The sequence below is a fragment of the Eupeodes corollae genome, chromosome 2, assembly GCF_945859685.1.
Source record: "Eupeodes corollae chromosome 2, idEupCoro1.1, whole genome shotgun sequence".
Taxonomy (NCBI): Eukaryota; Metazoa; Arthropoda; class Insecta; order Diptera; family Syrphidae; genus Eupeodes; species Eupeodes corollae.
Window position 1 is genome coordinate 31,634,048 of NC_079148.1, and position 9,952 is coordinate 31,643,999.

Genomic DNA, 9,952 nt, shown 5'->3' on the forward strand with positions numbered 1-9,952 from the left:
AGTCTCTTCAAATTTATGCACAATATTCACAATTTTGCTTGCTTTCTTGGAGGATTATGTAAACCATAATCTCCTCTTAAAGCACGATATATATTGCTGTGGCAGAATTATCATTTTTGTAGTAGCTTTTAACAATTTGCGTAAAAGTCAGAGTTTTAACTGGAATAAGAATTCATTTAACAACTTAGTTTGTCAGATGTCAAATTTTAGCCCTATACTTTTGAAACCACAAAAGGGATGGCCCTTTATGTTTCACATAAAATAATACTTGTAATTATTAATTTGATATTCCTTTTTATTTAAGCTTGCCAAAATAAAATTCTAGAGAACTTAAGAATAAAAAACTTTATGTGGGAACTTTCCACTAAAATACAATAAAAAAAAGATGAAAATATTTCTCCCGAAAACTGCCCAAACAAATGTTTGTAAAATAAATATTCGCTTTCATCTCAAAATTATGATGAAATTTACAGAAATTACTAAACATAAAATGATACGATACTATGTACCATATTACAACTTAAAATAAATGAGCATTCGATGTTTCATCCAAAAGTATGGACGTTTTTTTCAACTTTGTTTCTTATTTTCTATAAAAATGCAGTTGCTCTCATTTCAGTGAGTTTTTTTTTTGGGAATTTCAACACCATTGAAGCAGTATTACTTTTTTCCCTTTGCTTATTTAGAAAAATATTGATTTTAAGTTTCAGAGAAATTCAAAATTGGACAGTTAATTAATTAAAAGTAAAAAAAACTAAAAAGAAATTTCTTCATTTAGGGAACACGTAAATAAAATCTTAGGATTATTGCTTAGTATTTTGTATGCTCATAAGCTTTCTCTATCGACCTAAGCTCCACTGTCAACAACGCAGAATAACTCTTGGCAACCGCTGCTACTGCGGATTCAAAGGTTAATTGAGTAGGAAAATAAAACATTAATCATTTTCTAAAGCGAAAATAGGTTGCTTTTGTAAAAATGGAGAAGAAGAATATAATTCATAAATCTGGATTATTAATTACTTAGAATTCGAACATTGTTGCATTAATTTTGTTTTTGTTTTGCACTTATTGTGATTTGCCTTCGATCTCGAAATGTTTATAGCGATATTTAGATGAAGACGCTTGCAGATTCAAGGCCTTATAAAGTCCCACCTGAATCCCCTTTAGAAGTCCAATTTTGAGGACAATAATTTAAATTGTGAATTGGTTTTGAAATATGTAGTCTGTTCAACATATCCGATGACGGAAAATATTGTACGTGCATTTTGAAAACGGTGTTCTTAAAGGTTGTTAAAGAGGGGTGAGTGTCTAAATATATTCCTTCCAATATGAAGTTAAAAATCAATCTATTCAATACACTCTAAGCCCTTAAGATATTTAGATGTATGTAGCAAATGGAAGATTTTTTTATTTACTATTTCAATATCGTAAAACACGATGTGTGAGTCTTTTCGTGGGATCTGAGAGTTATATTAAAAAAAAGAATGAATTCGAAGCCTGAAGGATTTCTTAAAATATTTCATATTTAACATTTATAAAGAAAAGACGATAATTATAATGCACTCGGGCAACTTATTAAAAAAAGGAATAGATTTAGGTTATTGTGGATAAGAACCAGAAATACTTTTTATCTATCAGAAGTTAAAGTTCTTAATAATTTAATAAAATTTTCTACTCAAGAGCACAAAAATAAAAAGTGGAACGCGAGGCTACAAACATTAGATAAAGCCAGTAAGCCATTTTGGAACCTTGTCAAAATAGTTAAGAAAAAAAACAGTCAGATTCCAGCGTTAAAAACTGGAAACTCAGTTCTATTGACAAATCTTGAAAAAGCAAACGCTTTGGCTCATGAGTTTTTTGAAAATCATCAATTAGGTAACAACGTTTCGAGCAGTAGTTCTACTGAAATTGCTGTAGAGCAATCAATGGAAATTATAAGATCTCAACAATTTCAATTTAGCGAAGATACAATTACAGTACAGGATGTAAAAACTGTACTTGGTGGATTTAAAAATACGAAGAGTCCAGGACTCGATGGTTTGAAAAATATAATGTTAAAAAAACTGCCCAGAACAGGTATAAAATTTTTACAAGTCATTTTTTCTGCTTGCTTTAAAATAGGTTATTTTCCAAGGCAATGGAAAATAGCAAAAATAATTCCCATTCAAAAACCTGGAAAAAATCCTACTATAAGTTCTAGCTATAGACCTATTAGTTTACTCAGTTCTCTGAGTAAAGGTCTTGAGAAACTCATAAAAAATAAAATAGTTTTACATTTGAACGAGAATAATATCCTTCCAGCGGAACAATTTGGTTTTAGAAGTTGTCATAGCACAGTGCATCAAGTGCATCGAATAACGAATGACATAAAAAGTAATTTTGCAGTAGGGAAAAGCACTGGTCTGGTCTTATTAGATGTAGAGAAGGCTTTTGACACTGTGTGGCATAAAGCCCTTCTCCACAAACTCTTAGTTCTGGATTTTCCAATTTCCATTATAAAAATGATAAATTCCTTTTTAGCTGAAAGATTTTTTAAAGTATCAGTAAACGGATCCTACTCTGATCTATATGAAATCCTTGCAGGTGTACCACAAGGATCAGTTCTTGGTCCTGTTTTGTATACCATATTTACTTATGATTTCCCGACGTTAGCAAACTGTAAATCAGCTATTTTTGCAGACGATACGTGTTTGTATTCATCAGATTCAGTTGGTTTTAACATCGAAACCAACTTGCAATCTGCGCTGAATATTGTGCAAACGTACTTTAATGATTGGAAGATTAAAATAAATGCTGGGAAAACTCAAACCGTCTTTTTCACTAGAAAGAGAAAAGCTTGTTTTTTACCCACCAATATGCTTCAAATTAATGGTATTCCAACAGAATGGAAATCGAGTACTAAATATTTAGGAGTACACCTAGACAAAACACTTACTTTTGGTGTTCATATACAAGAAGCAATCAATAAGGTGAACTTAGCTATAAAAATTCTATATCCGTTTATCAACAGGAAATCAAAACTTAGTGTTGAAAATAAGCTCATCATTTTTAAGGTTATCTTTCAAAGTATCATGCTATATGGGTCACCTGTTTGGGGTAAATGTGCTAATAGCCATTTACTTCGATTACAAAGAACCCAAAATAAAATACTAAAAATGATGTTAAATCTGCCATGGCACTATTCTACGGAAGATCTCCACTTACTTGCCAAAATTGAAAAAGTTTCATTTAGAATAAGTTATTTGTTTGAGCGATATAATGCATCTTGCAGACTATCGGAAAACCACCTTATCTCAAATTTGGCTATTTAGAAATAAAAAAAAAAACACAAAAAAAAATTTAAAAAAAACACGAAATTATAAAAAAAAAATATGTAAAAATAAAAACTTAAAAAAAAATGGTTAAAGCTTTAATTTAGTACTTATTTATTTATTTATTTATTTATTTATTTATTTTTTTATTTACTTATTTATTTATTTATTTATTTATTTATTTATTTATTATTATTAATATATACACATATTTATTTATTTCTGTCTTTCTTTATTTATTTATTTATTTTTGTTTCTTATCATATTTACTTTCTTTTTATTGTTTTTATTTATTTAAATGTTTATGCATTTGTTTATTTGATTATTTGTTTATTATTTTAATTATTATTGTAATTATTTGTTTTGTTTGACTTTTATTTATTTATTTATTTATTTATTTATTTATTTATTTATTTATTTATCTATCTATTTTTGGTTGTTAACATATCTCCTTTTTCTATTTTGATTGTATTTATTTATATACTTGTAAAGCATTTTTGAGATTAGCGTTTTTCGATGCTTCCCAGCCTCCTATTCTCTCCAATCTTGGATAACCATGTTTCATAAAAATTTGAAGAAGGTTTTTTTTTTGTAGCTTTTTCCTTCGATTTGTTTGTTATGTTAAACTGTGATAATTTTATATAAAATTGTAATTTTTTCAGAAGTAAAGTAGGGTTATACTAAATCTCTGTAAATTGTGCAATATAATTATAAGAAAAAATGTAAATAATTACTGCTACAATAAAATATATAATAATAATAATAATGCACTCGGGCGTATACGTACTTTTTATTTCATTGCAATTTTAATCAAAATTTGCCTACGAACCAATCACAAGAAATTCAAGAAAATCGTCTTCAATAAGATCAGTAGAGTCTGCACGAAGAAACAGTAAAATCTATAGCGATTTAAAGATATGTATACTTTTTCCATGGAGAAAAGACTAAAGGCTTAAAACAAATAAAACAAAAACTTATAGTATTTCGAATGTTTATTTTTAGGAGAAAAATCTTATTGAAAAAAAAAGATAGGCTGCAATGCGACCCACACTAATAACTTTCCTTCTCGTCTTTTAATTTGTCTAAAACTTTAACAAGATATTAATAACAATATTTGGAATGAGATAATAAATTTGAAGTCAATATATTTCTTTGTTCTTTTAATACTTGAGTCAAGAACCATTTTTTTTCTTCAATTTTTTAGTGTTTTCGTAGGTTTTCGTGTTTTGTAAAAAAGTTGTAAGTTTATTTTATCTACAAAAGTAAACTAAAGCAAGCAACAACAATCTTTTACATAGGTATGATGAGATTTGATTTCAATATCTTTTTTTTGTTCCTAAAATAAAAATTTTAGTCGAAAACCAATTTTTACCGATTTAAGTATCATTTTTTAAAAGTTTTAATTTTTTGTATACAAACAATGCGGGTATATTTTTCTAAGACTATTATGTAATGTTTATAACAAAATACAATAAAATAATTTTGAAGTCAACATCTTCATTTATTTTTGAGATATTAATACTTTTAATAAATTTGTGTAATATTTTTGTAGATTTTAATTTGTATAAAAATACTGACTGTTGGATTTTTATACACATTTTTCTGATTGTTGAAAACAATATTTACTATTAAATCTTATTAATTCAAAAGATATTTCGGCCGAAATTCAATTTTTATAAGTTTTAGTAATGTTTGTTTTTAGGTTTTAACTTTTTATAAAAAAAATGATTTTTTTTTTTTTTTTGTGGCATAAAATAATTTTGAAGGTAAAATTATTTTTTTTCGTAAAAACATTCCATCTACTCACTTTTGTTGAAACCCCTTATCCTTATTTCTGTATAAACAAATTTATTTGAAATCTATATCTCTTCTTGTTCTTGAGATATGGACGATAAAAATGGTATCCCGGACCTAAGTGCACACGCAAAAATCTAAAAATCTTTAGATTCCCTTGACCTTTAAACGTCGAGAAATGTACGAATTTTGAATTTGACAAAGTGGATCGATTGCAATAATTTCTTATGCTAGGTTAACAAAATTCCTTAAACGAGTTTTCTTGTTTGCATAAACCAATAAATTATTTATTTAAAAAAAAATTCTAGGATGATTTATTGCAAAAAAAAAAAAATTTCTAAAAAAATTTACTGAAGATCTGAATTTTCTTTACGTTTTTTGAGTGCATGATAAGTGTCGCTGGAAAGCACACAAAATCTTAGATCAGATTTTCAAACTTCATCTTAATTTCTTCAAGCAAATTTTCCAAAGTAAATGACGAAGAAATGAAAAACTTGATCTTTTATAAAGGAAAAAATAATATTCTTGTACATTTTCAAAGGAATCGGTTAAAGCCTTTTGTTTTTAACTAACTTTTTTGTTGTTTCTTAAATAAATATCTCTGTGTTCTTGTGTTAAAGTATAACTTTAATTTTTCTTAAGAACGATTTATAAAACAAATTGAACTTGAATAATCATTTAAGAATTCTTCAAATACAATCAAACTTGAAAACCATATTTAATTTTGAAATATTCTATTCTAAGCGAAATTGTAACTTTCGAAAAAAAAAAATCATAAACAAAAAATTAATTACACTCAATTAAAATGTTCCTTAACTAAACAGTGTACAACACACATAAGTTTTTTGCTTATTTTTAGCATAATACCAATTAATATCTTTTTAAGAATAAAATAGAAAAAAAAACTTTGAAAAACTTGCAATACGTAAAATAATGCGTACATAACACTAAGATGTGTCTTCTTTCTTGCTAACATAAAAGAAATTAATATAAATAGCTCCAATTTCTATTTTCCGTACTACAAACTTTTACTCATTAGAGAAAAGAATATTAAGAACTTTTTTTTCTGCCTTTTAATTAGATTACAAAATATTTCTAATACCTACCTGCCAAAAAGTAAATTAATTAAATTTAAGTCTATTCTTGTAACCTGTTAAGTATTTATTTTTAAACTTTTACATGCAAACTTCTATCCAATTATTCACAAGCTTTATTAACCTACATTCCTTCATTACTTTTGGACATGGAAAGATCCTTCAGAAGTCCTTAACGTACACTTTGTCAACTTCATTCACAAAAACGAAAAAAATGCTGGCACCATTTTCCTATCAATTACCCTTAATCATCATCAACAATCAAATCTTTATGAATACGTCGTAGGTACGTCTACAAACATACACATAATTCATAACAATAAGAAAATTATATTCCAACAAAATTGGATTTTTTTTTCTCATCTAAATCTAAACTTACGACCAGTGCCGGCAATATGGGCGATGTGAGATGGTAAGGTGGTGAGAAAACGCCCTCCAAATATACATAATTATATTGTGTCCTTGCCCTCCTTATATGATTCAACAACGACAACAACAACAAAAAAATATAAAAATATGATTTATTTTTTGAAATCACTCACCTGCCAAAAGCTAAGCTTCTGCTGTTGAAAGATTATAATGCCAACCTGCTTGATGCGTGAGATTTCAATATAATATCTAATCTAATATGAAGCTATATGCTTTATGATGCGGGGCAGAGATATGTTTTAATATTCGTATTGTATATTTGAACCTATATCCAAAAGGTATGTCGTATGGTAGGTAATGTATTTAGATTTATTTGTGTATTTTTTTGTATTTCCACTTGACAAAATGAAATATTTATTATTTTTTCTCTCCTTCTTCTTCTTTTTCTTTTTCTTGACACTTATTTTTCTTCTTCTCTTATTCTTTGTATGACTTCGTTATTTCAGCACCATAATATAATACTCACACAATCACTCGTGGAATGGCGCAACAAAAGGGAGCAACCACATAACAGAGAATCACCAAATAAAACAAACTTGAGATATCCTTCGACTTTAGTGTAAAATCCTTCGAAAATCACAGGGTTTTTATTTTTTGGAATATTGGTTGACAAAGGAAATAGAATGGAATACCAAAAACCGACACGACCAACCTTTATTATAAAAACCACCTACACTTTCACACAGACAAAGTAAAGTTTCATTACGGGAGCTGGAGTGTACCTACTATACAGGAGCATAATCATCAGAGCGTTATCATTATCGTCGAGTCAGAACGACGACAAAGTATTCGTATAACAACAATCGGGCGGTTCTCATGAATCTAGGACAGAAACAGAAACCGAAACAGAACTACAACAGGATACAGGACACACAAGCTTTTTGATCAAGTTGGAATGTTGATGATGTGGAAATAGAGGGATGTAGTTGATGTAGTGAAGGTATTTGCCCGAAATGTAAGGACTCTCGTGTGCAACTAGATAAATTGGTTGCCAACAAATATAATGTACGAGTAAGGGAGTTTGGCTGACTAGTTAGATGGTTGATTGGTTGGATGGTCTGTTGATTTCTTTTTTTTTATTTTATCCACATGACGGCGCTAGTATACCGGGAGTATACCGCATACACATTCCACATTCAAACTCTCCAAAAAGAATATCAGGTGACAAACGAAATCGGACTTCCTTTAATGCTCACGTTTCACTGATAACAGAGGAGCGAAGTGACACCGACAACGAGAACGAAAACGACAACGGGAACGACCATAATATGACGACGACGACGCACGCTGATGGCATTCACGAAACGGAAACAAGCAAACACGAAACTATACCCGCAAGCCCGCAACCACAACCCTTGTCCACATTTACATAAAACAGAAACAGATTCCCTTGGAAAGGTACACGTAATTAACAGTGACACACGTCCTGAGAAGGACCCGGAGCAGAGTGGTCGAGATCCGGGTACGAATATCGAGTACGGGATTGCCACCCTTCTAGATCAACACATATAATTACACAGATTACGGCAGCAAATCCTTGTTCCGGTGAATTTCGTAGTATAGCGATGCGTGTTTAAATCCCACACAACAGAGCATTCACTTAAACACCACCCGAATCAGCCCCTGATGTGTTGTGCGGTTCTTCTTGGGGCAGGATCAAAAAGGACACACACGAGTTTATCGAAGATAATTTATTTCTAAATCTGTGTTTATCAGTGCTATTTTCGAAGTATCCCCATATTGTGTAGATTAGCACCCATAAACACTATCGCGACTTAAAGGGGCTTTTATATACGATGACGAAGAGGACAACAACGACAATGTATTGAATCCTAAAGGTTGTGTTAGTCCGACGATGAAATTAATGGGGGTCGTATTTAATACGCGCACGTTTGCTATTCAGATTGCAAGCCCATAAGTTATTTGTTGCGGACTAGGATACGTTAAAGAACGTTACGCAATTTAGCCGCCACCGCCGAGTGTGTGTATTTTGTGTGTTTTTTTTTATTTCAACCCAAAATCAGTTAACTGTCTGTAACGGTACCTTTGACTAAACTAACCAAAGACCAAACGAATGTATCGTATTGAACTTGTTCCCAATTTGTCCATAACCCTGCCAAGTTCTCTCCTAAGTTACTCTCTATCCGTTGAAGTCTGGAAAAGCAGATGTGAGAGATATATTGAGACTAGAGAGAGAGAGAGTTGCGCAATAGTTTCCTTTGAGTCACCCTGTAGAGGGAAGATTCAAAGTGAAAGTAAGCTTTTGGGACATGTTTCCATGCAAATTAGATCCATTTCCATTAGATTCCACTGGAAAAAGGGGTTTGGATGTGAAATTTTTGTTGAATGAAATGGATTTGGGTGCCATCTTCCAAGAAATGCATGTCGGTTTTGTGACCGAATTCGGTTGTCCTTTCCATTTGAAAAAGGACTACAGTAATAAATGGTGAGTAGAGGTAGAGGTTGAGGCAATGCTGATGCGGTTTTGACTATGTGTATGAGGTGAGAGACTCAAAAGGGAAACAGGGATTTTTTGTGGTCGTATGTTCGTATGGCCGTTTGTACGACACCAGAAGATGAGTATTCAAATATATACCCAGTTAAAAGGCTATATAGCTGACTAAACCATAAGACTGCTCAAAGAACATCTTGGAAAATTATTCCGGTCATTGGTGAAGATTGCATTAGAACTTCAAAACTATCTAGGATGGCACTTTATCCGGATGTGAGTTAAAGGATTTATTTAGTTTTTTTTTTAATTTTTATTTTTTGGTTTCGGTTTTTCTGTGGCATTGAAATTCGAAAGTGTTCCTTTTTGCCACGTTTCAGCCATCCTCAACGTCTTCGTCGTCGTTATGCGTCGCTATTCATAGTCGTTCTGTCATGTTGGTCTTCCTCGTCGTCGCCCTCAACATCATCATCTTAAATGTTGTTGATGTAGGTCTTTTTATAGTTCAGATTCAGAACTGGGATACATATAGTATCGGTGTGTAATAGGTACATAGGTAGATGTATGTATGTGTGTGATTTTGGTCCTTTTGCAACAAATCGCTTCAGTCAAGAGAGGGAAACAATTGAAATGAACTTTTGTCAGGACGATGACGATGATGATGATAATGATGGCTGAAGGTAACGGAACATTTTCTACACAAATACGTACGTATACATAGTACAGAGGTATTATTATAATAAGGGATGATGAGCATAAAAGTTTTGCTCAATTTAACTTGAAAAATTATTTTTTTTTGTGTATGTTTTGTCTTCGTTAGGGTGGATGTGAATGAAGAAAATGAATTTGGATTGATGAGTGTTGAATAAGGGAAG

The 9,952-nt window shown here is 30.7% G+C and overlaps 1 protein-coding gene across 1 annotated transcript in view; it reads right to left on the reverse strand.

Moving 5' to 3' along the window:
- The window catches only part of LOC129944321 (zwei Ig domain protein zig-8), a 422,695-nt gene extending 414,017 nt beyond the window's left edge, over window positions 1-8,678 (reverse strand). The window contains 1 exon segment of the mRNA XM_056053671.1: window positions 6,742-8,678. The gene's annotated coding sequence lies outside the window, so the exon portion shown is untranslated.
- Between the last annotated feature and the right edge of the window lie 1,274 nt (window positions 8,679-9,952).